Raw genomic sequence first — 27,680 nt, 5'->3', positions numbered from 1 at the left:
GCTAGAATGGAAAGCTGCTGAGATCCCTTCCAACTTTCAGATTCTCAGATTCATAGAATATGATCCTTCACTTACCCCAGCTTTTTCTTCCAGACATGTTCCAGCTTAATATCTTCAAATGTACTGTCTAGTAGTAAACATGACACTGCAGATGAGCTTATATCCAGTTAAAGCCCAGGAAACAATATCTTTTGGCATAAACTCTTGCCTTTCCTAGGGCAGCCTTGAGGTTTCATTAGCTTCCTTGATTCCCTATTATAATGTTGACCCATGTTGAGCTTGCAGTCCTTAAGACCTTAAGATTTTTCTTTAAATGTATTGTACCCTAACCATTACTTCTCTATATTGTACTTTTAAAGTTTATTTTTGAACCTAACTGTAAGAATTTACATTTGCCCCCATAAAAGTTCATCTTCTTAGATTTAGTTTGATGTTCTAGACTTTCAATGTCTTTTGGGATCCTGAAATTGTCAGTGAGCGTCAATTATCTCTCCTAGTCTTTTGCTCTTTTCAAAAGGTTCTATATTATAGAAGACATAATTTTTAAATAAAAAGAAAAACAAGTAAATTAAAAATAAGGAAGGACAGATCCAAAGACTCACCTCTGGAACACTCATCTGGAGATCTCCATCTACGTTATTTTTAAGCATGAATGACTGTTCTTTCAGTAAGATTATTTGGCCTGATATTCAACTAAGGTGCAATTGTCTAGACTATATCTTTATATTTTGTCCTCAGGAATAGCATAAGAGGCTTTGTGAGATGGAATATAAGAAAGCTACATGGGCTTTCTCTACTCTAGTTATATATAAACATTGTAAAAAATAGAATAAAGCTATATTTGTTGGCCCAATCTTGATAATGCAAAGCTACTTCTTTGGAATCCCAAATTATTTTTCTAATCATTTACTAAGCAACTTCTTTGATAATACATTCCGTAATTTTGCCTGGAATCAAAGTCAGCTTCATTGGCCAATAGTATGTAGATAATATTCTCTAGGATAGATCACCTACTTTTAACTTAAGGAGACTTGAGTTCAAATTCTATCACAAACACTTGCTAGTATAGATGTACCTGAATAAGTCACTTAGCCTGTATGCAAATTAGTTTCCTTATTTATAAAATGGGGAAAACCAAAGCACTTACTTCCCAAGATTGTTTTGAGGAGCAAATGAGGTAATATTTGTAAAATTCTTTGTAAACTTTAAAACACGATTTCAATTCCAGTTATTGTCATTATGATGACAATCATAATGTCAGTCAGAAAGACTGAGTTCAAATGTGGCTTCAGAAATTCATTGGCTGTGTTATCGTAGACAAGTTATTTAACTGCTTTTGTGCCTAAGTTTCTTCATATGAAATATAACAGCATCTACCTCCCAAAGTTTTTATAAATATCAAATGAAGGCAGGAAGAAGGAAGGAAGGAAGGATGAAAGGCAAGAAAGAAGGAAGGAAGGAGGATAGGCAAAAAAGAAGGAAGGAAGGAGGATAGGCAAGAAGGAAGGAAAGAAGGAGGATAGGCAAGAAGGAAGGAAGGAAGGAAGGAAAGAAGGAAGGAAGGAAGGAAGGATGAAAGGCAAGAAAGAAGGAAGGAAGGAGGATAGGCAAGAAGGAAGGAAAGAAGGAGGATAGGCAAGGAAGGAAGGAAGGAAAGAAGGAAGGAAGGAAGAAAAAAAGATGAAGTTAGTTGATAACTTGGCTTGTTGAAGTCATTCTGGGTTTTATTGATCACAACTTCTGTTTCTAAATGCTCATTAAACATCCCTATAAAAAATGTGTTCTGGAAATATTACAAAGAGAGGTTAGGTTTACTAGTTGAGAATTCCAAGATTTTACCTTGTTACTTTGAAAAAAAAAAAGGAACAACATTTCTTCTCATCCAGCAGTACCTGAATATTCACAGGTCATTGACAGCAGCTCAGCAATTATCTGTCTTTTCTTATACTCTATAATGTATTTGTCTAGGGCCAGGTGACTTGAATTCACTAATGAGAGGTAGATTCCATCTGACTATCTTCTCACTAGTTTTGATTTTCAACTCATTGTTAAACCTTTTTTGTGTTTTTTTTTCTTAAAAGTTCAAAGGTTACTCTCCCAAGAAAACATGAACAATATTAACTGAATAGTTCATCCTTCTTATCAGTTTATTATTATTACCATTCTACCTAAACAATACCAGCTGTTTTAAAAATTTGCTCTTGTGCCTAATATAACTAATTTAATGGGATTATCAAGTCTTTGAGATGCTATTAATTTGAGTACAAAATAAAGATATGTCAAATCAACAAGTATTTATTAAGCACTACATATCAAGCATTGACAATACAAATAGAAATAAAAACTTACATTTTAATAGGGAAAGCCAATACATGAAAGGGAACCAAAAAGTTCTGGTTAGTGCTGGGAGTGTTTCCTTGCTCGAATATGGTAGAGAAAGTATGGAAGATTAGGAAGGTGCTGGAAAAGGGTTGAAAATAAGCCTTTTCTTTGCATTTTTATTAATATGGCGGTTCTGGAAGAAACCAGTATATCAGAGAAAGAAGAGAAAGGAGCAGAAGGCACTTGGAGTGTGAGAAGTCCAGGGGTACAATGAGCTTTGAAGATTCCGAGGTTTCTGAGGTATGGTAGAGAAAGCTTGCAGTATCAGAAATGCAGCTTGCATAATGGGAGGCAGAGAAATACTAGGAAAATACAACATGGAAACAGCACTAAAATAAAAGGGTTATACAATGTAATCCAAAGTAATTTCAAGTAAGAATCTCAAGGGACATCTGGAAAGGACTTAAGTAGAAAATGACACCTGAACAGAGCTTTGAAGGCTGTTAGGAATTGGATGTGGAACAAAGGCATCCTGCATCCCGGGACCAGCTGATGAAAATGGATAGGCCTTCACATAGCTAAGTCAGTTTTGGGGACATTTGAGTGTTTTATGTTCTATTCTCTAAAATTCCCTCATTCAGTCCCTTTTCTCAGGTCTTTCAGGTTGTTTTTTTGGTTTGCTAAATGTCACCCTGCAATAGAACTGAAGTCCCAGCCTCTAGGACATTGCATTTTGTGTCAATTAGCAGGATTACTACTATTTGTGATTTCCTTCTGAATAAACTGAGGCTATGTCATCATTTTGATATTTAATTCATTATAAGGAATGCTTTCCTTTGCAGAAATAGTAGTCATCAAAGGGTTAAAAAAGAGACACAAGCAAGTTTTATTAATGAGGGATTTTTTTTTTTCTCTAAAGGAAAGACCTTGACTATTCCTTTGCCTAATAAATATATCTGCCCATGAGCTGAAATTTCAAAACTTCAAAAAAATGGTAATGCTGATATGGGAAAGGAAAATTTTGAAAAAGAACCTGCAAATCACCCATCAAAACAAATGCAAGCCATTGGTGCCCCCCAACCTATCTTCCATTGAAATGCACATTTTTGTCTAAATTGTCTGCTTATATACTTTTTATGACTAGCACCTTTTTATTCCTTTTTGACTTGTATGGTTTTTAAGGAGATAATTGTACACTATTTCAAATTAATTTGTATTTCACTTTTCAAAATGTTGTTTAAAGGGCTTTTTGATGTTTAAGAAGTCTCCTGAGCCTTTTTTAAATCCAGTCTTTGTAATATTTTCCTCAGAACTAAAAAGTCATGGTATACTATGCATAGATAAGTGGAATCCCTGAGGCTTAGTTGATTCTCAAAAATAAAAGTTCAGACAAATATAGTGATTGCACTTATTTTTGTTATTTTTTTTTTAGTCATTGCACTCATGTATAAATCTTTGTGACCCCATTTGGAATTCCTGAGACAGATACTGGGATAATTTGCCATTTACTTCACCAGTTCACTTTACAGAAAAGGAAACTGAGGCAGGGTTAAATGACTTGCCCAGGACCAATCAGCTAGTAAATTCAAACTTAAGTCCTTCTGATTCCAAGGTTGGTTCTCTATCTACTGCTTCACTGCCCATAATTATACTGATATTCCCACACAAATTCCAAAATTTGGCCAATATATATTATTCAAATATTCTGATCATATTAACAATTAACTTTATCTTATCCTTAACTCTATAGTACTAGATTTATAATATTTTAGAAGTAGGAGGGACCCTTAAGGTCTTCCCATTTTACTTTGTTATATAGAAGGAGAAATCCAGGCACCCAAGTGGTAAAATAGTTGAATATCAGACTTGGAGATAGGAAACTTTAGTTCAAATCCAAACTAAGACACATACTACTTATGTGACAAGCATTTAACTTTAGTTTTCTTTTCTATTAAACGGAATATTAAATGGAATAATAGCATCTACTTCCCTGGATTATTGTAAGGATCAAATCAGATAATAAAATTTTAAAAAATCAGAAAAAATCAGATAAAAAAATAAAAGATAAAAAAAATAATAAAAGAAAGATGTTTAGTGTAATGCTTGTCTATAGAAAATTCTATATAAATGTTAACTATTACTATTATTAGTAAATGAATGACTTGCCCAAAGTCTCCCATCTGCATCTAATCACCCATCAGCAGCAATTTTCCACTTTTATTTTTGTTCCTTTTATAATAGACTGCATATAAAATAATTTACATTTCTAACAGTTCAGAATGATCAGTTTTGTCCTAAACATTGCACTAACATTGGCAAACTTCACATTTAAGGATGGTGACATTATTAATTTTGAAACAAAATGTGTCACACTTTCCCATTGCTTGACTTCTGATAGTAAAAGATATTTAGATGATAGATCTATATTATGTAAGTGATAAAGATGGTGAGATTAAAAAAAAAAACACACTTTAAAATGACCATGAATTATTTGAATATGAGATGTTAATGGCCAATAGTGTCTCAGAGAGACAGAGAGAGAAACAGAGACACACAGAGAGAGAATCATATAAAATATATTTTGCATTAGCTATCTTCATAAAAAGAGAAAGAAAAATATAAAAAAATGAAAAAAATGCTTCAATATATACTATATATGAGTTCATAAGTTCTCTCTATGGAGGTAGATAGCATTTTAATAATATTGCAAGTCCTTTGGAGTAATGGTAGATTATTATATTGATTAGAGTTATTCTTTCATAATTGATTATTTTTAGAATATTGATATTATTGTGTATATTGTTTTTCTACTTCTCACTTCATTTTGCACTAGTCGAGATGTTTTCCCAGGATTTTCTGAAACTATCCCTGTGATTATTTCTTATAGCATAATAGTATTGCATCACATTCATATATCATACATAAGTTGTTCAACTATTAATTGATGAGCCTCCCTTCAGTCTATTTTTTTGATACAAACTGGCTAAAATATTGTGTTTTTTTCGCCATTTTTCTTTGATCCCCTAAGGGCATGGACCTAGTAGCAGTATTGTTGGGCCAACTATCTATATCTATCTATCTATATCTATTTCTATCTATCTATATATAGTTTTATAGCATTTCTCCCCTATTAGGAATTGTACTTGTCATTTTCTGTTTGTCATCTTTGTCATTATGATGGGTGTGACATGGTAACTCTGAATAATTCTAATTTATAGTTGTGTAATTAATAATGACTTAGAGCTTTTTTTTTTTTTTTTCATATGACTGGATGATTTTCTTTCCTGTTAGGAAGAAGCCCCTTTGGCTATTATCAGATATAACCAATTCCCAGACCATCCTATTTGTATAAAGTGATTATGAGAATGGAACTCCTTATTAACCTCCATTTTCTATTCTCCAACCTCTGGGCTTCTTTAAACAACCCATGACATATAGATTAGCATTTTTTAGACAAGTCGGAGACCAGGTCTGCCAGATGCATTCTATCTGGTTTCTTGTTCTCTCCCTCTGAATTCCTGCCTTTACTTCCCTGGTTTCCTGAGAAACCCCCAAGGCTGTATTTTTCCTATGAGAGATATATTCATTATGAAGATCTTTGCTAAATTCTTTCTGGAACTAAGCCAACTATGAGTTTTCATTCTCATTCTCTTTCTCTCTCTCTCTCTCTCTCTCTCTCTCTCTCTCTCTCTCTGTGTCTCTGTCTCTGTCTCTGTCTCTCTCTTTCTCTTTCTCTCTCTCTCTCTCTCTGTCTCTGTCTCTCTCTTTCTCTTTCTCTCTCTCTCTCTCTCTCTCTCTCTCTCTCTCTCTCTCTCTCTCTTCCCCCCCATCTCCATCTGTCTGTCTGTCTCTGTTTCTGTATGTCTGTCTGTCTGTCTTTCTCTGCTCTTAGTACCTTCCCTTTAATGGTGTCTGTCTTTCTTCTATAACTAACTCTGATTAGCCTGTTAAACTACTCTATGGATCTAACCTGCCAGTCAATGCATCTAACTTGTCAATTAATCACTTCCTCCTACTTTGTGAAGTATTTCTTTTCTCCTTATTAATTGTGAGTTTCCTTGAGGAACCTGCCTTTTCCATGCCAACTATATGCTCTCCCAACTCTATTTCATATTTGCCATTCCTGGTGTCTATTTTACCTCTTATTTTGTCTCTTACATCTTCTCCTAAGTAAACCTACCTTTTGACAAAGAGAATGGCCATTGTGAATTTGTCACATGTTTATTTTGAACTAGATATTGCTCCCCTGAACTCATCATAACTATTGATAGTTTTGATTTCTTCTGAAAACTGTCTTTTCATATACTTTGATCATTTAATCCATTGGGTGGCAACTGTATTGTATTTTAATAATCTTTCAAATGTTGTTCAGTGATTTGAAGAAACATTTATGAAATGCCTTCTATGTGCAAAACATTCTGCTTAGCTTTTGGGTGCACAAAAATGATAGCATCAACAATAACAAAACAAAAGAAAGAATAAAAAAGTCTTTTCAGGAACTTTTTACTGAATGGATATGATGTATACAAATAAAAAAGAAAAGAAGATAATCAGAGTTTTCAAAGTAATTTCATTACAATGGGGACTTAGGGAAGGGAGGTTCACACAAGGACAGAAAAAACCTTGTATGAGATGTTGTAATTAAACTATCCTTTGAAGGAAGCTTAAAAAAGGAAGGAAGGAAATAAGCACTTAGCAAGTACTTACAGAATACTGAGCAATGTACCAAGTGGAGGAGAGAGGGGAAAAAAAGCAAAAAGAAAAGATAAACCCTGCCTTTAAATATCTTATATTCTAATAGAGCAAGATAACATAAAAAAGGGAGGTGAAAAGAATAGAAGAGGGGAAGGATCAGGGAGAAGTAATGCAAACATCTCTTATTGTTATTATTGTAACTAAATAATATTTTATTTTTTCCCAATTACATAGAAAGATAGTTTTCAACTATCTATCATCTTTGTAAAACTTTGAATTCCAAATGAAATTTCTCTTTCTATCTCTTGATGTTAGATTTTGTTGGTAATGTGTAGAAATGCTGATGATTTGTGTGTATTTATTTTGTATCTTGAATTTTTGCTAAAATTATTAATTGTTTCAGGTAGGTTTTTTAGTTGATTTTCTAGGATTTTCTAAGTTAACCATCATGTCATCTGCAAAGAGCAATAGTTTTGTTTCTTAACTGTCTACTTTAATTCCTTCAATTTTTTTTTCTTCTCTTATTGCTAATGCTAACATTTCTAGTACAGTGCTGAATAATAGTGGTGATAAAGGAGCATCCTTGTTTCACCTCTGATCTTATTGGGAATGGTTCTAGCTTATCTCCATTACATATAATGCTTGCAGATGGTTTTAGATAAATACTGCCCATTATTTATTTTATTTTATTTTTTATGATATGTGGTTTTCAAAATCAGAATATATAAATATCTGTTATGCTAAGAGGAGAAAAAACCCCACAAGGTTAACAATCAATATAATAGATATCAAGACTTAAGCTGGAGCAATGTTGAAAACCAAAAGGCTTTTATTTAAGGAAGTCAGTCCTATAATCAGAAATGCATTAGATTCATCCAACAAATATATAAGGCTTATCAATCAATGAAAAATTAGTGGTAGATGATAAGATGAAGATAGCTAAATGACAATCAAATACTTTTATACAACTCATTGCTGTCTATAAAACTAGTAATGCTTATGGCTCCATTGACCAGATGCTAAATATTGTTATGAACACTGGAAAACCCAGTCCTTTATCAAAATATTTCTGGACATTTAATTATCTGACTGCCCATTATTTTAAGGGGAAAAAAAAAATCCATTTATTCTTATGTTCTCTAGTGTTTTTATTAGGAATGGGGACTGTGTTTTGTCAAAAGCTTTTTCTGTATCTATTGAAATAATCACATGATTATCTTAATTTTGTTATCAATGTGGTGAATTATGTTGATGGTTTTCCTAAAACTGAACCATTCTTGCATTCCTGAAATAAATCCCACCAATATACTTCATAGTGTATTATCTTGGTGATAAATTGATGTAATCTTTTTGCTAATATATTTATTTATTTAATTCAATACCATTAGAAAAATTGATCTATAATTTTTTTCTCTCTTTGGACTCTTCTTGGTTTAAGTATCAGCACTATATTTCTGTCATACAAGTAATTTGCTAGTATTCCTTCTTTACATGTTTTCCCAAAATGGTTTATGTAGTATTGAAATTAATCTTTAAATATATAGTAGAATTCAATTGTAAATCTATTTGGCCCTGGGGATTTTTTCTTAGGGAGTTTATTGACAGCTTGTTCAATTTCTTTTTTCCAAAATGGAGTTACTTAAGTCTTTTATTTTTTTTTTTTATAGAATAATCTGGGCAGTTAATATTTTTGGAAACATTCATCCATTTCACTTAGGTTATCAGATTTACTTGGGCAAAATAATTCTTAATTATTGCTTCAATTTCCCTTGCATTGGTGGTGAATTTATACTTTTAATTTTTGGTAGTGGTAATTTGGTTTTCTTCTCTTAAAAATCAAGTTAACTGAAGGGCTATGTTTCTTTTCTAATTAAAGAAAATGTTGGTTTTATTTATTAATTCAATAGTTTTCTTAGTTTCAATTTTATTAATTTGTCTTTCAATTTCTGAATTTCAAATCTGGTATTTAATTGGGAATATTTAATTTATTATTTTTCTAGCCTTTTTAGTTGCATGGCTGGTTCATTAATAGTCTCTTTATTTTATTCATTTAAGCATTTAGAGATAAAACATTTCCCCTAGAACTATTTTTGTTGTATCCCATAATTTTTATTATGCTATCTCATTACTGTCTCTTGGTGAAATTACTGATTCTTTCTATGATTTCTGTTTTGACCCACTCATTCTTTAGGATTAGATTATTTAGTTTCCAATTAGTTTTTACTCTATATTTCCTTTATTATGCATACTTATAATTGCATCATGATCTGAAAAGGATGAATTTATTATCTGTGCCTTTTTGCATTTGATTTTGAGGTTTGTATGCTTAAATATGGAAAGTCTGGAGTAGCTCCCTGGAAGTCTCAAGAACAGCTGCAGTCAGGATAAATAAAAATCTTTGGTGTTTAGGGGGAGAAGTGAAGGAGACAGACAAACTGCCACAGGCTCACCCCCAACCTTTCTCCTCCTCCTTCTGCAGAAAAGTGAGTCTAGCTCCTCTCATACCACCCTCTAATCCTTCCTATGATTATCTGTATACATCAAACATCTAGCCAGCACAAAACAGTGAGAAGGGTTGTTTTTCCAAACATATGCTAATAGAATCATTGTTCAATAGGTAATTAGCTTTAAGTGCTTGGATGTCTGATTCAAGTACACCTTTTAAGAGTTTTAGCCCTTTACATAAATAGATGGTCAATTTTTGTGTATGTGTCACATACCATTGGAAAAAATGTATATTCTTTTCTATCTCCATTCAATTTTCTCCAGAAGTCTATCATATCTGACTTTTTCTAAAATTATATGCATATTATATATTATATATTTTATATATTATATATTATATAATTATATATTATATATTTAACTTCTTTTTTTGTTTCTTTGTTTATATTGTAGTTAGATCTAATTCTGAGAGGAAAAAGTTTTGATCCCATACTAATAATGTTTTATTGTCTCATTCTTCCTGTAACTCACTTAACTTTTTTAAAAATTTGAATGCTATACCCCTTGGAGCATATATGTTTAATATTGATATCACTTTGATGTGGGAAAGATTCCAATCTTTGATTCCCAACCCCCCCAGCTAATGTAAATTACCTTTTGACTCACAAATCCTGGTCCCTTTGAATTCCAATAGAAGGTCCGGACCTGTCCCAGCCCCACCCGGATCTGAGCCAACTTTGGGGCTACACCCCAAAGCCCCTTGAGCTAAGTCTCCGACTTAAAAGGGCCAGACTGGGAACCCCTCTTTGCAGAGATTCCAAACATGGTTGCCATGTGAGGACCCTCTGTCCACTGGATCCTCTGTCCAGTGCCCTCCTTATCTCTACCTTCACCTATCTCCTACTTCTAAACTCAGTAATAAACCTCTTTTATTAATCTAGCTCTCTGGGCCACTAAATGCTTTTATTGGGAATTCCGCGCCGCTACTAGACCTTGTATACTGCCGTATTCTTGCGCCGAATCCAAGGGGGTTGCAGGGGAGCTCTGTTTGACTCCCTGTACCCCAAACCTGCCACTAGACCTTAACTAAACCCTAATTTCATTTAGGTACCCCAAATGTAGACCTCAACATGTGGTCTACACCTCAACAACTTCATTGTGTATGGTACCTTCTGACAAGATGTAGTTTCCTTCCTTATATCTTTTATGTTTGACTATAATCCAAGCTCTTTTACCTTTTGAAATATCATATTCCAAGGCCTCTGATGCTTTAATATAAAAGCTGCTAAATCCTGTGTAATTCTGATTGTGGCTCCTTGTTTCTTTGTGGCTGCTTGCAATATATTTTACTTGATTTGATAATTCTGGAATATGGCTACAATATTCCTTGTAGTTTTCATTTTGGGATCTCTTTCAGGAGATGATGGAGACGATTGGGGAATGCTTTCAGTGATTATTTTATATTTTGTTCTAGAACATCTGGGAGGTTTTCCTTGATAATTTCTTGAAAGATGTTGTTCAGGCTTTTCCCCTCTTTTGCTTTGTTTGTTTGTTTCTCTCTTTTCTTCCTTAATTTCTTTCTCTCTTTTCTTCCTTTCTTTCTTTTCTCTTTCTTTTTTCTTTTTCCTTCCTTTCTTCTTTTTTTCCTTCCTTCCTTCCTTCCTTCCTTCCTTCCTTCCTTCCTTCCTTCCTTCCTTCCTTCCTTCCTTCCTTCCTTCCTTCCTTCCTTCCCTCCTTCCTTCCTTCCTTCTTGTCTTGTTTTTTTCTCTGTAAAATCATGGCCTTCAGTTAGTCCAAAAATTCTTAAATTATCTCTCTTGGAATTCTACATCAAATATTTTTTCTTTCTATAAATTTTCCTTTTATTTTTCATTCTTTTAATTTTGTGTGACTGGTTGTCTTGTCGTCTCATAGAGTCATTAGCTTCTAGTTGCCTATTTCTAATTAGTAAGAAATTATTTTCTTCAGTTCTCTGTGTACCCTTTTTACATTTGACCAATTCTACTTTTATAAGATTCTTTAATTTAATTAATTTATTTTTGATATATTTTTTTCTTTTGTGAGGCAATTGGTTAAATGATTTGCAGAGAGTCACATATCTAAAAATGTGAAGTATTTGAGGTCAAATTTGAACTTAATTCCTCCTGGCTTCAGGGCCAGGGGTCTGTCCTCTATGCCATTTAGCTGTTCCCAGTTCTTCTTTTAAAGTTATTTTCCTTGGTGAATTTATTTCTCACATTTGGCCATTTCAATTTTCTTTTTTTTCCTTAAGCATATAACAAGAAATATACTTATTAAAAAATAAAAGGTTTCAAATCTCCTCTTTACAGTACAAAGAAAAGAGTCAATATGTGTGCAACAGGAATTAAAATCAGGCTTCTTTTGACTGGATGTAATGCAAATGTCACATCAACAGTCCACTAATCCTGTACAATACACTAGAGGAAGCTATTGGCAGCACTACAAAATTTAAGCATAGCTCTTCTGTTCAAACTTTAAAACCTAGAGAACCAAATATGTGAGGGCATGGGAGAGTCCACTCAGGAATCTTGGTGATTATTCAGAATATTTCTATATGGTGTTTAGGTTGCTAGAGATTTCAGGAAGCACTTTGAAATAAACCCCTATGGGCAGCAGTAGAGCTCCTGAGGGTTGATGCTGTGAAATAATGTTCTGCTTTCACAAATTTTTCACTAGATATTGATATGGGAACCACGATTCTTTGTGACTGTTCCTTCCCAAGCCACTGCAGCTTATCAGCAAGGCAGCTGGGAGATCATTTGAAAAACTCAAATTATTAAATTGCTTTAAAAATAAAATTGAGTAGAGTTGGGGATGGGATAAATGTAAAGGAGGCTAGCAAGCCCAAGTGCCAACTTGGAAAGGAAGCCTGGTTATTTCTCTCCCTCTTATCGAATCACAAAATATGCATCAATGGAAAGATCTGATAGCAATGTGGATCCCAAGGTGTGTATAGTGTGGATGAGGACATGACAAAGGGGTGAAATGTTATTCCCTATAGGCTAGCATAGCTCTACTTCGGATGTCAGTGAGATTTTATCAAGAAAATCAGAAAATATGTTTTAGCTTTTGTGCAGAATATGCAAGTTTGAGTCCATACACAAGATGGGAGAGCTGGGTTGATTTATAGTTTACTATTAGACATGAATTTGTGTTGCTCACTCTTTGCATCCTGGGTTGTAGTGGTAAGCAGGGAGGAAGGTACCACATAAGACTTCTGAACACATGTGTTAGAGACCCCTGACCTGCTACAGAAATCACAGAAAGATGCAGCTGTAGCCTGGGATTTTGAGTGGAGGTGAGATGCCCTTTTCAGAGCCCTGAATATGTGGTATACAGAAAATTCTACAGTACAGATCCCATGGGATCATGGGAGTCTGATTTTATGGGGAAACTGTTCTTTTTTGGTGATTGGATAGTCCTGCTGATAGGTGAATATGGTTTGAGATCTTGACAGAGTGAGGGACCATATATGAGACATTACATGTAAGCCCACAGCTTTGGAACTTGGAAGAAGTGTTCTCTTTAGTGGTTGGATAAGCTTATGGTGAAGGGTTTTGGAGTCATTTTGGAATAGCCACATATTTGGTTTGAAAGAATCTGATCTACTTTATATCTTTGGAATCAGATCTATGTAAAGGTAGGTATAGGTCAGCTTGAGGAGGGGGAAATAAATCTTATATGGGTAAGATGGCTCAAAAATGCCATTGGAATTTGAGGAGAGGCACAAATTCATCAGGGCAGCTATTTTGGGAGCTGGACATGGTCAGGAAATAAGGACAGGGTTAAACAATTTCATCTTTGATGTCATCTTCCCCTGCAGGCTCTTTCCTGAGGCTGAGTGAAGCCATGAGTGGTGGCTTCTTACTCTCCCAGTAATTATAGTTAAGTGTCTATGGACTAGGAAGGCTTATTGATTTAGTGCTTGAAGCAATCCTTTTATTCTTCCTTTTTGGCTGATTTCTGAAGTCATCTATGCCATAGACCCAGTGCTCCCACCTCTTTATGGCATCTGAGCATTCCCTCACATTTTCACTGCTGTGCTTAAGCTCATTCACCACAAGGATCTCTGAATGATCCTTGTCCTTTACCTGGGAATATATCTCAAGCAAGTGTTCACATTCTACCTTTGCCAAAAAATAAAAGCTGAAAAGAAACCATTTTTACCTACAAAATTTCTACCTGTTCTTTGACTCTGTATGCACTTCCAAAGATACTGGACATAGCCAATGTAATTCAGGATGCCTCAGATGTCTTCTAATAATGTTGATTTCACATAATACAACAGTTCCTGTGTAGGTCTGTCTTGAATAATTTTGGTTTTCAGGAGACTGCTTTCTTCTCAGGATATGGCAGGGACGGTGCAGGAGGTGGAAGAGCACTCACTGCTCAAGCCACCTGAGGGGAGTGAGAGCCTTACTCGAGAGTCAAGTGATGGGTCAATTCAATATTTAGGGAGTTGTTTTCTTCAGTTAATTCATCTCTTATTTGGAGGACAGAAAATTAGGAACTAGAAAGAAGATCAAGGCAGGATGACCTGGGCCATTCCACAAATTGGAGGTTTTAGAATTCACCAATGAGAGAAAGAACTTGTAAAGGAATATTCCAGGCTGAAAAGATCACAAAGAAGGCACATTATTTCCGGACAAGAAGGACCCAGATGCTGTATGAAATTTCAAGAGGAATTAGAAAGAGAGCAAACATAGTTTTTAATTACAGGAGATCAGGAACAGAGGCAGGAGGAGAAATCCTTGGGATTTTAAGTGGTCAGCAGTGAAGACCTAGACCTAGAGTACAGAGAGTTGGCTTTGCCAAAGCATAGGGAAGAGATAGAGTTTCATATATGGGCAACAGCTAGTAGCTTAATTAGATTAAAAGGGAGACTATCTAAAGAGTAGGAATGAAAAACAAGACTGGGAAAGTAGTTGAAAGTGATATTGAATAGCACTTTCAACATCAAGGTTAAGATTTTGCATTTAATCCTAGTCAACAGGGAGCTAAGTCTTTTGAGGAGGACAGTGACATGATCAGGTATTCCTAATAAATATATATATAGAATTTAAAATTTATTAAGCAATTTGAATATTATCTCATTTGATCCTCACAACAACCTGATAGATAAATGCTCATTATTATTATTGCCATTTTACAGATGAGGAAATTGAGGCTGATAAAGACTTGCCCAGGATCAACAATTAATTAGCAAATGTTTGAGATTCATGTCTTCCTGAAGGCTATTGAAAGTTTGATCAGAACTTCCTTGAAAATAATCTTTGTACCCATCCCAGTGATTCTCTTGTAGTATCTATTGGATCAATTAATTTCTAAGTATTCTTTTTGTTCTTTTTAGGAGAAAGATATCATTTTAAATGTTTACAATAGATAGCTATCCCATTGGTATACTCTCTTTGGCATGTGCAACCATTCAATTCTAAGCTAGAATTACCCTTATTAGTATTAACAAATGTTAGGAGACCTAATACCACCCAAAGCAATATAGTTTTCATTTTTAGGAAGATATGTATATGTATGTGTGTATACATACATATATACATACATACATATATATTATATATACATACATATATAATATATATATATATATATATATATATATATATATATATATATATATATATATATATATAAACTCCTAGCCTCAAATCCCTTTAATGTCTATCTTTACTACTAACTTAATCTTCCAGGGCTAAAGAGAACAAGTCAAACCTTTTTTTTTTTTCTATGCAACAAATCTTTCAAATGCTTAAAAGCAGCTTTTATATTTCCCACCTGTTTTCTCTTATCCAGACTAAACACAATACTTCCTTCTACCTAAACCCTCTATCTTCCTTGTTCCTTTCCCCAGCATTCCTTCTTCATTCTTTTCTTCTCCTCCATGTCAGATTCTCATCTGACATGAACTCAAGACCTTTCATCATTTCAGCTATTTGTTTTTAAATGCTTTTGAACTTTATGGTGATCTTCATAAAAATGCAATATTGATCATTGAACACAAGAATTCAGATGCAATCTGACCAAGGCAGTGTACAATGAGATTATTGTCTCCCTAGTAGCCTTTAGTAGCCTTTCTTAAACAAGCCTAAGATTTTCAATAGCTATTTTGACTATTATATTACGCTATTGTTTTATATGGAGCTCAAAGTTCAAGAAAATTTCCATGTCCTTTATAGATAAGCTGTTATCTAATTTTACTTAACTCAATGTACAACTTCAAATTTATTCTTGTTGAATTTCAAACTGTTAAATTCAGCTCAATGATCAAGTATATCAGTACCTTTAAGATTTTGACTCTCTAATTGAAGTATGCAGCTGTACATCCCCCAAAGTCAGTGTTCCTTGGCTTTACAAACAGGCTCTCCTTTTGTGTGTTCCTGACCTTTATTCATATTTGCTGTATCTTCTCTGTCCCGTGATATGACCTTGGCTGTTGACTTTGAGGACTCCATAGGGCATATGTGGCTCCAGACCATTAGCCTAGTCATCAAAATTCAGTAATGAAGGTCTAAGCTCTTTAAAATTCAGGCAGTTGTGATTTCTGTGGGTTGTGGAAAATGTAACCATGAGGGAATCAGTGAATACACAATAGATAGTTATAATCATAATCGATTTTGGAATATTGACAATTCAATGTAAGGAATTCTAAGAGTTGTTATGAAAATTAAATGCTATAAAAATGAATAAAGTGCTTTGTAGCAATATAGGAGACAGGGCATAAGGATACACACAATAGGAAGCTGAAAATTATGTAGAGTTTAATAGCAGAGAAATAAAGCAAGCCCATTTATGTAATGCTCCAGTATAATGTTGTCTTGAATAGTAAACTTAAGGTAATAGATATAGAGTGAAAAGGGCTTTTGAGATGACCTGGTTTTATCTTTTATAATTTGGAGGTATATTACAGGTGAAGAAACTAGGGGTATTTTCACTTTGAAATTCATTCTTTTCAAGCTACATAATCACTTATAGAGACAAAGTAGACCCCCAAATAACATCTCTTGTACCTTCACCATGAAGAATTTAATTAAAAACCTTTTTAGAAAGACACTTAACTTTGAAAATAAAATCTTTGAAGAGAGATGTTCACGTTCTTCCTGTCTCTGTCTCTCTAGATATTACAATGTCCTGTCACGGTTGCATAGATATCATGTATATAGATATAGGCTATGAAGTTAGGACCCCTTTGTCTAATGACAATATACTTTCTGGAAACTGCATGACAATGGGCCAGTCACTTCCTTTCTATTTACCTCCATTTCCTCTTCTGTAATATGGGATAATAATAACACCTACCTCTTAAGGTTGTTGTGAAGATGCAATATTTGTAAAGCCCTTTGAAAACCTTAAAGTGCTACAGAAATGGTAGCTGCCCTCACCATTTCCATTATATCACACTCTTTGTAGATGATAATATATAGTACAGCAATTAGGAAAACTTGCAGCTATATTTTCTCCATGACATACACAACATAATAGGGCTCTATTTACTTTCTGTCTCTCTCTATCTAATTGAATGTAATTGTAATCTATAAACTTTCTTTTTCTTTCTTTCTTTCTTTCTTTCTTTGTCTCTCTCTCTCCTTCTTTCTTTCTCTTTCTCTCCCTTCCTCCCTCCTTCTTTCTCTCCTTCCCTTTCTCCCTCCCTCCTTCCCTCCTCCTTCCTTCCTTTCTTTCTTCCTTCCTTTCTTTCTGTCTCTCTTTCTCTCTTTCTTTCTCTCTTTTTTTCTCTTTCTTTCTCTCTTTCTCTTTTTCTTTCTCTCTTTCTTTCTCTCTTTCTTTCTTTCTCTTTCTCTCTTTCTCTCTTTCTCTCTCTCTCTCTCTCTCTCTCTCTCTCTCTCTCTCTCTCTCTCTCTCTCTCTCTCTTTCTCTCTTTCTCTTTTTTTCTTTCTTGCAATTAAGTACTATAGTGGATAAAATGCTAAGTCTAGAGTAAGAAGACTTTTCTTCCTGAGTTCAAGTTTTGTCACACACTTACTAACTTTGTGACCCTTGGCAAGTTATATAACACTGTTTACTTCAGTTTTCTCATCTGCAAAGTGAGATGTAGAAGGAAATGAAAAACCACTCCATATTTTTTTTTGCAGAGAAAACTCCAAATGGGGTCACAAAGATCTGAATACATCTGGAAAACTGAAATTTTGAAGTATAATATTTAGTTTAGTTTAAAAATAAAAGAATTTATTTCTATTTCCTCTATGGGAAAAGTTTAATTTAAGTGAGGTTTCAGTTTTTATATTATATTCACATATTTCCTTTAGAATCTTTAGTGTTTGGACATATGTTTGTAAAACAAAAACAATATTAAAAGGGGAAAATTTAAATTATAAAGTAAAATACCACTCCCAGGTTTCATCACTGATAAAGAGTACCAATGTCAACCATTCTTAACATATCAGCAAAGTCACTAAGGACAGTTTTATATGTCATACTCAATCTTTTCAGTTTTTACATAAAAGCACTTTGACTACATTCATTTTTTTAAAGATTGAATTTAGTCAGTAAGAGTGTTTTCTGTTATAGTTCTTGCTGGTGCTGCTATTGAGTGCCAAATAACTGGTTTGAAGGAAAGTTTCACATTGAAATTCATTGTTTTCATGTCACATAATCATTTAGGCAGACAAGGTAGAACCCCAAACAATATATTTCCTACCTTTTACATGTGAAATGAATTTAAAGCTTTTGAGAAAGTTACTGAACTTTTAAAATAAAATCTTTAAAGAGGCATGTTCAAATTCTGTCATTTAATCTCCCTTCCCCCCTCTTTTGTTCCCTCCTCCTCCTCCTTTTCCTTCTCTCCTTCTCCTTTCTCTGTCTCTGTGTGTGTCTGTCTGTCTCTCCATTCCTTTTTCTTTTTCTCTCCCAATCTTCCCACCCTCTATTGCAAAGAAGGTCCAACTACATTTGTCAAACACTATTATGGGAAATATACTCTCTTAAATGTTGATACTGCAAAAATAAAAAGTTCCTGCCTTTAAGGAGTGTATGATTGTGTTTGTATGTGTGTGTGCACATGTGGAAAATGTATTTAAACACAGTGCAAAGTAAATTATGGGAAATGAAAAGTTTGAGCCAGGATGAAGACCTTAAAAGCCAAGATAAGAATTTTTTATTATATGTATTGTGGAGCTCTTAAGAGTTTTTGAGCAAAGAAGTGATGTGAATGGATTTGGTAATTAAAAGGATTAATCTGGTAGCAGTATTAATAGTATATTAGGTTAATGGATAACATCGTAGAAAGGGAAATCAATTAGGAGGCTATTATGGTTACTAGAAGATTATTAGTATATTCTATGGGAGAAATAAAGATAGAAGTAGAAATAAAATGGGTGCAGTGGAAATTAAATGAGGGATAAGTATAATGTCATTTGGGTAAAATCAAGAAGATTTAACAAGTGTCAACATGAGGGAGAAGAATAAGAATGAATATTTCAAGTTCATTACTGTCATCAGAATTTTAGTTTTGGATGTGTTGAATTAGAAGTTCCTAAGTGATATCTAGGAGAAGATATCCAGCTGAAAGTTTAAAATTGGGAAAATATCTGGGGTAGAGTATTTGAGACTCATCAATACAGGTGGAGATAAATGAAGCTTTGGAATCAATCAAGAAGATAATATGTAGACTGAAAAAGCCAGAACCTTGGAGAAACCTTGAATATAAAAAGGAATAATGAATATTAAAAGTGGGTAAAAAGGAATGAGCAGAGCTGAAGCAGTCAAATTAAGTTACAGGTCACATAAAATAAAAAAAAAAATAGAAAGTCTAAAGAAGGAAAGGGGTGACTATTGGTGTCAAACATATCTGGATGGTCAGGGACTGAGGAAAGAGGCCAATGGATTTAAAGAAAAAGGAAAGGTTTCAAAAGACCAATAAAATGTGGATTGGTGATTAAGAGATCTCTAAAATTACTCTTTCAGTAAATCTAGGTTTTTTGGTCTTTTTTTTCTGGAAAAGGAAGAAATGAACATGTTTGTAGACATTTAAAACCTGGAATGAATCATTTTAGAGAAAGAGATTTAGGAAGAGAGAGAATGAGAATGCTATCTTAGTCACTAAGTGGTACTTACAGCTATTCAAAGGAGAGTTACACAGTTATCCTGACATTTTGTTCATATCCTATGAGAATAGAAGTATTCTTTATGGGTTTGAGAGTCAATATTAATTTCTCTCTCCCCTTTAACCATCTCTCTGGGACAATGCTGATTTATTTTTAGGAGTATATAGATGTAAGGATCTCTCCAGTTGAAACTTAGCTCTTTAGTAAATCTATACAATTAGAATTTGGTTCTTTGCTCTTACCAACAGGTATAAACCTTCCTTCTTTTCTTGAATTTGCTGTATTTTAATTGTTTCCAGTGACATCTTGATATAATGGAATTAATACTCCAGGAAGGCAGTCTGCAGGAAGTTGTTTTTTAATCTTTTTATCCTAAGAATCAATAAGCAAATAGTATTTGGTAACAGAGAAATGATGAATAATAATCAAACATCCACCAAGTAATTATGAGCTCACTAGTCTATCACATTGCGTAAGTTAGCCCAGACATTGGATTAACCTAGACTCAGGACTTCTCAGTTTTACACAGTTTGAATTTATATAATTTTTCAAAGCTGTGCCTCCATGAACAGTTCGAGTTATGTAGTAATACAATTCCCAAGGATCTTTGACTTCTGTCAACAGTAATAGAAAGGAAAGAAACTCTAGACCTCAAACTCATAATATAAAAGTAGGAAACTTGAAATCTGGTGTGAACTGTAAGAATATCTCAGGTGTTTCCCCCCATTTTCCAGGTTATTTGGCCATATATAGGGATCTATGGCAATTTTAGGTCCTGTGGATCAAGATAAGTGGATTCACCAGTCAAATCAATCAAGGAGCAGTATTTTTATTATTGTGCCTGTTTCCTTCCTTCTTTGAATGCTATAGCTTTTCTCTGCAATACTTACATAAAGTCATTTTGTATTTCACTTTGCCATTCTAAATCTTCTCACTGCCCCAGAGTGAAAGTCGATAAACATTTATTAAGCACTTACAATATACCAGGTCTTGTGTTTTGTGCTGTAGATATGAAGAAAGGTATAATACAGCCCTCAAGGAGTTCATGATCTAATATGGGAAGATAATTCATAAAGAGAAGCTGAAACGAGGGTGATAAGAGTTACTCAGTATTGGGGTATATTAGAGTCTTACAACCAGGAAGGATGAGGATCTGAGGAGGTAAGAGATTGAGAATTGATTGCATCTAGTAAAATAATGCAGTTTTGGAGATTAGAAAGGCTGGGAAAGCAGTTAAATGAGAAATGAGGTGAATTCCCAGAAAGTCCTTCTTACATGGTGAAAGATCAGAGGGGATGTCTCCAGTGTTTATCCTTCACCATCTCTAATTAGAGGGAAAGAGGTACCCCAAGGAAAGATGGTGCTGAGGATGAGTAAGTTTCAGAATTGATTTCATCTAGCAGAATGATGAGTTTCTGGAGATGAGGATGGAAAATTCTTATGAGGAAGCTGTTCATCTTGGTTTCGAAGCAGGGAGGATATTTCAGTGTTGTGATCAAATATAAATAATCAAGGGATGAGACTCACTTACATAGCTGACAGTCAACATTATTTATATAAACAAGAGGTTATAAAAACCTATCCAGCAAACATTTCTGCAGTGGGTGAACGGCTATCTTCCATCTCCATAAATTCCATTATTTAACACTTTCTGTAATTTACTTAAAAGTATAATGAGATAAACAATTATCTATATTATTCTTTAAATTTTCAGGATTAGTGACATATTTTAAAAGTGTCTTTCTGCACTTTAGTATTCACTCAAAAATAGTTTGTATTTGTGGCATAATCATGCACCATCAACACATCACTTTTCACTGCATAATGCTACATGCTAATCTGTCAGGCCCATGATACCCACCTCATTTAGATGCAGAAATGCAGATAAAATAGATTTAAAAATATTTAAATTTAAATTTGCATTTGCATATTGAACATCAAAATGTACGTTATCATTCCTTACTGGCTTCCAGAAAACACTTCTGGCCCTTGATTTAGTGACAATCATTTTGACATTTCCCTCATTAAAGAATTCCTCCAAGAGTCAAAGAGCTGATGGAAAAGAATGGCTATTTTATAGATTGTTTGAAAATTGGCCAGTGATATTTAGCAGCAGAACCTCACGCATACCGAAAAGGGAGTCATAAAGAAAGTATATGCTGATAAGATATTTATCCTGAACTTTAATATGTTCCTATTTTTGTAAAGCTCATGGGATGCCATTTTAATCTATATTTAACATTTCTTGGGAAAAGTGCAATTTTTTCTTCTATTTTTGAAACTACATCCTTTAATTTATCTTCTTAGGAAAGCAGAGCATTAGGGAAGACCTTTAGTCTGGGAATCAATACTGCTTTGTTCTAATTCTTGTTCAGGTTTTAGGATGTTACTATCTTTTTTAAAGAAGATTCGTTGATTCCTATTGCTCTAGAACAAAACACAAAGATTCCTTTTCTCTCTCCACCTTTGTACTAATTATTCTCTTAATACACTCTGCATTTTGGAGGGAAGGGGTGAAACAATTAGGTTTAAGTGACTTGCCTAGGGTCACACAGCTAGTAATTGTTAAGTGTCTGAGGTAAAATTTGCAAACAGGTCTGCCTAACTTCAGGGCCAGTACTCTATCCACTGAGTCATCCAGCTGCTCCGACTTCACATTTTAGACAAATTGTCCTATTTAATTGTTTCCTCAACTTGACATTCCTTCTACCATTGCCATGCCTTTAAACTGACTGTCCCCAAATCATAGAATGCACTGTTTCTTCACTTTCACCTCTTAGAATACCATCATAATTCAAGGCTCAGGTCAAATGTTGTACCCTATAGGAAGCTTTCCCTTATTTCTCTCATTTAGTGAGTTCTTCTTCCTCCAGTTGCCATCCATTTACTTATCTTGGTATTTATTCTATCCCTATTGTAAAATGTAAGCTTGTTGAGGCAGGAACTCTATTTTATCTGCACATCTTCATTGTCAAACATAACGCTTCTCACATAAAAGTTGTTTGTTGTATGGGAATACTATTAGCAAGCACATCACCTCCACTTATCCCTATCAAAAGAATCTGTTCTAGACAATCTCTAATGTCCCTTATACCTCAAATATTCCAGAGACCTACAATTCCAGATTCAAGCAAAAATGCTTGTGTAGTATTTCTAGGCTCAGTGGCAAAGGTAATGTAATGCTCTGGAAGGATCCCCAGAGAGTGGGGTAACTTTTGGCATGGATGTCCTAAATTTTAACAAGTTTCCTGATCTTATTACTGACTTCCTAGAAAACACTTAGCTCATGTCAGCATTTTTCCTTGAGAACATAGGATTCTCATATTCTGACACCTCCCAGGTAAAATAAATGGCACTTTGTGGGATGTGATAATGACTGCAAATTCAAATTTCAATCATCTTGAAAGGTTCTGGACATCTATTGTACAAACTGATTCAAGTACTTTAAGAGATATTTATTAGGTGCACTCTGGCAATTGAAAACTCCCAATTGAAATAGCTGGAAGACTTCCAGATGAACAGCATTTGCTTATTGAATGCTTCTATTCCTTCTAAGATCTGGATGCATTTATAAAATAACACACAGAATGATCCAAAAATGAGCTCCTACTATAGTTCTATAATCTTAAAAAGATGATATAAGGTCACGTTAGTGTAGAGGTATGTCTTATACAATTTATATCTGGTGATCATCTTGTAGGGTCTAATGCTACATTCATATTGGAAATAGTTGCTACTAGAAACCACAGTCTAACCACTATTTTGTAATCCAAAAAAATTTAGTCTGGTCCTAATGTCACTGCCTAAAGTCATTCCTATGTCATATTTGTGCCTGTGTCTTGTAGTTTGCATCATCTCTATGTATCTCTATGTATGTATGGTTCATCAATCCATATATCCAACTTTTATCTTTCTTCTGAGCTTTAATTATCCATCACCAACTGTCCATTGGACATGTCCATCTTGATATTCCATAGTCATCTTGGATTTGTCATGTCTAAAAATAATTGTTTTCCCTTTAAATACCATATATTAAATCCAATCATCATGCTCATATTTTGACTTCCTTTCACATCTCTTATCTAAATCATCACCTCCTTGTTAATGCTTATTCTAATAACATCTTTGACATTCATTTCCCTTGCTCCACTCACAGTCTGAATGGAAGTATTCATTACTTCTTATCTGAACTATTGCAAAAGCCCCTCAATTTTTCCCCATCTTCAACCTCTTCCATATACCTGTTATTTCCAGGTTGATATTCCCAAAGCACATCTAATCTTGTCACTTCTTTCCTCAAGAACTTATCTAGGTCTCCTGTTTCTAAGATAAAATGTAAACTACTCTAACTCTAACACTTGGTGGCCAGAGCACTCAGGGATTAAGTTACACATATAAATGGATTATCAAGGGATAGTCCCAAATACAACTGTATCATGTTGATATAAAGTAGAAATTAATTAAATGGACTGTGCTTAGAGGCTTCAAAAATTTATCTTATTTGTTAGGGTGAAGGATTCACAACATTCCGGTAACTTCATTTTCCATCAGTTGCTCTGTTTGTCTTTGATTTCATAGAACAAATACATTGTGATCCTCCTTTCATTTTTCTTTTATGTATTATCATCTGCCATAGATTATAAGGAAAGGGCTATTATCTTTTTGTTATTTGTTTCTTCAGTGCTTAGTATGACACCTATTACATAGTGGACATTTAATTAATGTTTATTGAATTGGATTATTAAATAAATAAGGAGGTGACTTCTAGTCTTAGAGAAATCTAGAGATTTTACTAGTCTATTCATAAAACATCAGAGCACTTCTTTCCACTGCCTTATCTTGGCAAAACCAAAATGTTTCTCATAAGCAGCAATATTGAGTGACTTTTATCACCAGTTCAGTCTCCTTGTACTCTTCCATTTTTTAACCTGGAAGAAAATTGGAAGCAAGCCCAGTCTAGCAGGGAGGATTTCATTTATGTGAGAGACTGAAAATCTGAGACCAATGCATCCGTTGTTCAGTCATTTTTCCAGTAATGTTAGACTCTTTTTGACCCCATTCGGGGTTTTTCTGGCAAGCATACTGGAGTGGTTTGTCATTTCTTTTTCCTGGTAATTTCAAAGATGAGGAAACTAAGCAAAACAGGTTAAATGACTTGCCAGCATTCCAGATGTCTGAAGCCAGAGCTAAGGAAAGTGAATCTTCCCAACTCCAGGCTTGGCACTCTATCCACTGTGTCACCTGGTTGGCAGACCTTATCACTTATCTGATTTTCTACAGATTTGGATATCTACATTTTAGTTGTGTATCACAGGAAATAGGCTCCAAGTTCCACATGGTCAGTTGTAGAAAAGGAATATTTTGTTGTCCAGCACAATTCGTTACACATAGTAGGTATTTATTGATTATTAGAGAGCTAAGGATTGCTGCTCAGTTACACTGAATGGCAAAATGTCAATCACCCAAAGCTAGTTAAATCTATAACTTCAAGAATTCTTTCACCAATTTCACACTTTAGTTTTGTCCCCCTTGTCTTCTATGACTTTACCCAGATTATTTTGGGAAATCTATGCCCATTTTTCTCATTCTATTTTCTTTCCCTTGATTATTAAGTAAAAGTATAGTACAAGTGATATAACCTTATCACATAAAAGGAAAGCCACAGGTAGGGAAAATCAGATTTGACAAAAAATATCACCACCAACTTCTAGAGTACTTGAAATGCCCAGAATTTCCTTTTAAAATCTTCATGAACTATGGCTCTATCTTTTTATCTTTTTCAAATCCAACTTCTTTTGCCATAAGCACCACACAAACATAATTAAATATGAAAGCATATGAAAGATATTCAATTTTGTTTAGTTTCCATTATATTAAGGGACTAGCATTGCAAATGTTATCTACTGCGGCTCATGGAAATACATAATGTTTTAGTTTCATTATGCGTTAAATAGGCTTTTGTGGACCAGGATGAGTGCCTAGCCACTTTTTGTGATAATTTCTAAAAGGGGTAATATATACCAAGTTCTGTTCTTTTGGCTAACAAAAACATTTTTCGAAAATGATCATTTCAAATATGAGGACTGCCCTTACACTCATAAAAATAGGATTTGTATCTGTTATTTTGTAAGAGGCAATTGTCTGAGACTAAAATTTAGAGTTTTTGTTAATTTTCTCTTCTGTGCTTAGACCTAAAGGAAGAAAGCAGAGATGGCTTCTTAAGTAGTTCACAATTATCATCAGCTTTTCCCAAAATCTATGAATTTGTTTTTCATCTTAATGTACCTATATTTCTTCATCTATAGGAAAGAAAAAAATACAGCTGCCTAGCTTACAGCACTAAAATGAAATGAACAAACCATCAATCAACAATTATTCATTTAAACTGCTGGGATAACTGGAAATTAGTATGGCAGAAATTAGGCATGGACCCACACTTAACACCGTATACCAAGATAAGATCAAAATGAGTCCATGATTTAGACATAAAGAACGAGATTATAAACAAATTGGAGGAACATAGGATAGTTTATCTCTCAGACTTGTGGAAGAGGAAGAAATTTGTGAATAAAGACGAACTAGAGACCATTATTGATCACAAAATAGAAAATTTTGATTACATCAAATTAAAAAGCTTCTGTACAAACAAAACTAATGTAAACAAGATTAGAAGGGAAGCAACAAACTGGGAAAACATCTTCACAGTTAAAGGTTCTGATAAAGGTCTCATTTCCAAAATATATAGAGAGCTGACTCTAATTTATAAGAAACCAAGCCATTCTCCAATTGATAAATGGTCAAAGGATATGAACAGACAATTTTCAGATGATGAAATTGAAATCATTACCACTCATATGAAAGAGTGTTCCAAATCATTATTAATCAGAGAAATGCAAATTAAGACAACTCTGAGATACCACTACACACCTGTCAGATTGGCTAAGATGACAGGAAAAAATAATGATGAGTGTTGGAGGGGATGTGGGAAAACTGGGACACTGATACATTGTTGGTGGAGCTGTGAACGAATCCAACCATTCTGGAGAGCAATCTGGAATTATGCCCAAAAAGTTATCAAACTGTGCATACCCTTTGACCCAGCAGTGTTTCTACTGGGCTTATACCCCAAGGAGATACTAAAGAAGGGAAAGGGACCTGTATGTGCCAAAATGTTTGTGGCAGCCCTGTTTGTAGTGGCTAGAAGCTGGAAACTGAGTGGCTGCCCATCAATTGGAGAATGGTTGGGTAAATTGTGGTATATGAATGTTATGGAATATTATTGTTCTGTAAGAAATGACCAGCAAGATGAATACAGAGAAGCTTGGAGAGAATTACATGAACTGATGCTAAGTGAAATGAGCAGAACCAAGAGATCATTATATACGTCAACAACGATACTGTATGAAGATGTAATTTGATGAAAGCGGATTTCTTTGACAAAGAGACCTAATTTAGTTTCAATTGATCAATGATGGACAGAAGCAGCTACACCCAAAGGAAAAGAAAACACTGGGAAATGAATGTAAACTGTTTGCAAAAAAACAAAAAACAAAAAAACAATTATTCATTTAATTCCTATTTTAAACTAGACATTGTGCTAGATAATAGAGATATACAACAACAACAAACAACAAATGAAACAATCTTGAGTCATAAGGAACTTACATCCTTTCAAAGGGAGAGGGGAAAATATTTAACTCTTTCTAAAGCATGTAATGATATGGACCTTATTTGATCATATTGGTAATAGAATTCCAATAAATGTTTTCAGAATTATTTAATTGCAATTGCATTATGTTAAGTTCTTGATTATTCATAAAACAAATAATAGCCAGATATGGTCAGATATTAGGATGCACAACATCAGAGGTCAATATTATGTCAAAGACCGATATGGAGCGGGGTAAATGTAGATGACAAATACAAATGATATGGGATACCTCTAATAAGTTAAATGACCCACATTTCTTTCAGGCAACAAGAGGCCTTTGCAGTTGAATTTTGGCGAGAGCACTTTCTAAAAGTAAAATTGGAATCTGAAATATTACATTGATTTATTCCTTTTCATTGAAAACAAAACATTTTGCCTCCTTTTGGGGACCTCCCATCGCCTTTCTTAAACCA

General features: G+C 34.1%; 1 pseudogene; it reads right to left on the bottom strand.

Moving 5' to 3' along the window:
- Positions 1 to 12,531: 12,531 nt before the first annotated feature.
- LOC105750050 lies at positions 12,532 to 15,950 on the bottom strand (annotated as a pseudogene).
- Positions 15,951 to 27,680: the final 11,730 nt, after the last annotated feature.

The sequence above is a fragment of the Sarcophilus harrisii genome, chromosome 3 (assembly GCF_902635505.1).
Source record: "Sarcophilus harrisii chromosome 3, mSarHar1.11, whole genome shotgun sequence".
Classification (NCBI taxonomy): Eukaryota; Metazoa; Chordata; class Mammalia; order Dasyuromorphia; family Dasyuridae; genus Sarcophilus; species Sarcophilus harrisii.
The sequence above is the reverse complement of the archived record's forward strand: the minus strand, read 5'-3'. Positions and strand labels throughout refer to the sequence as shown.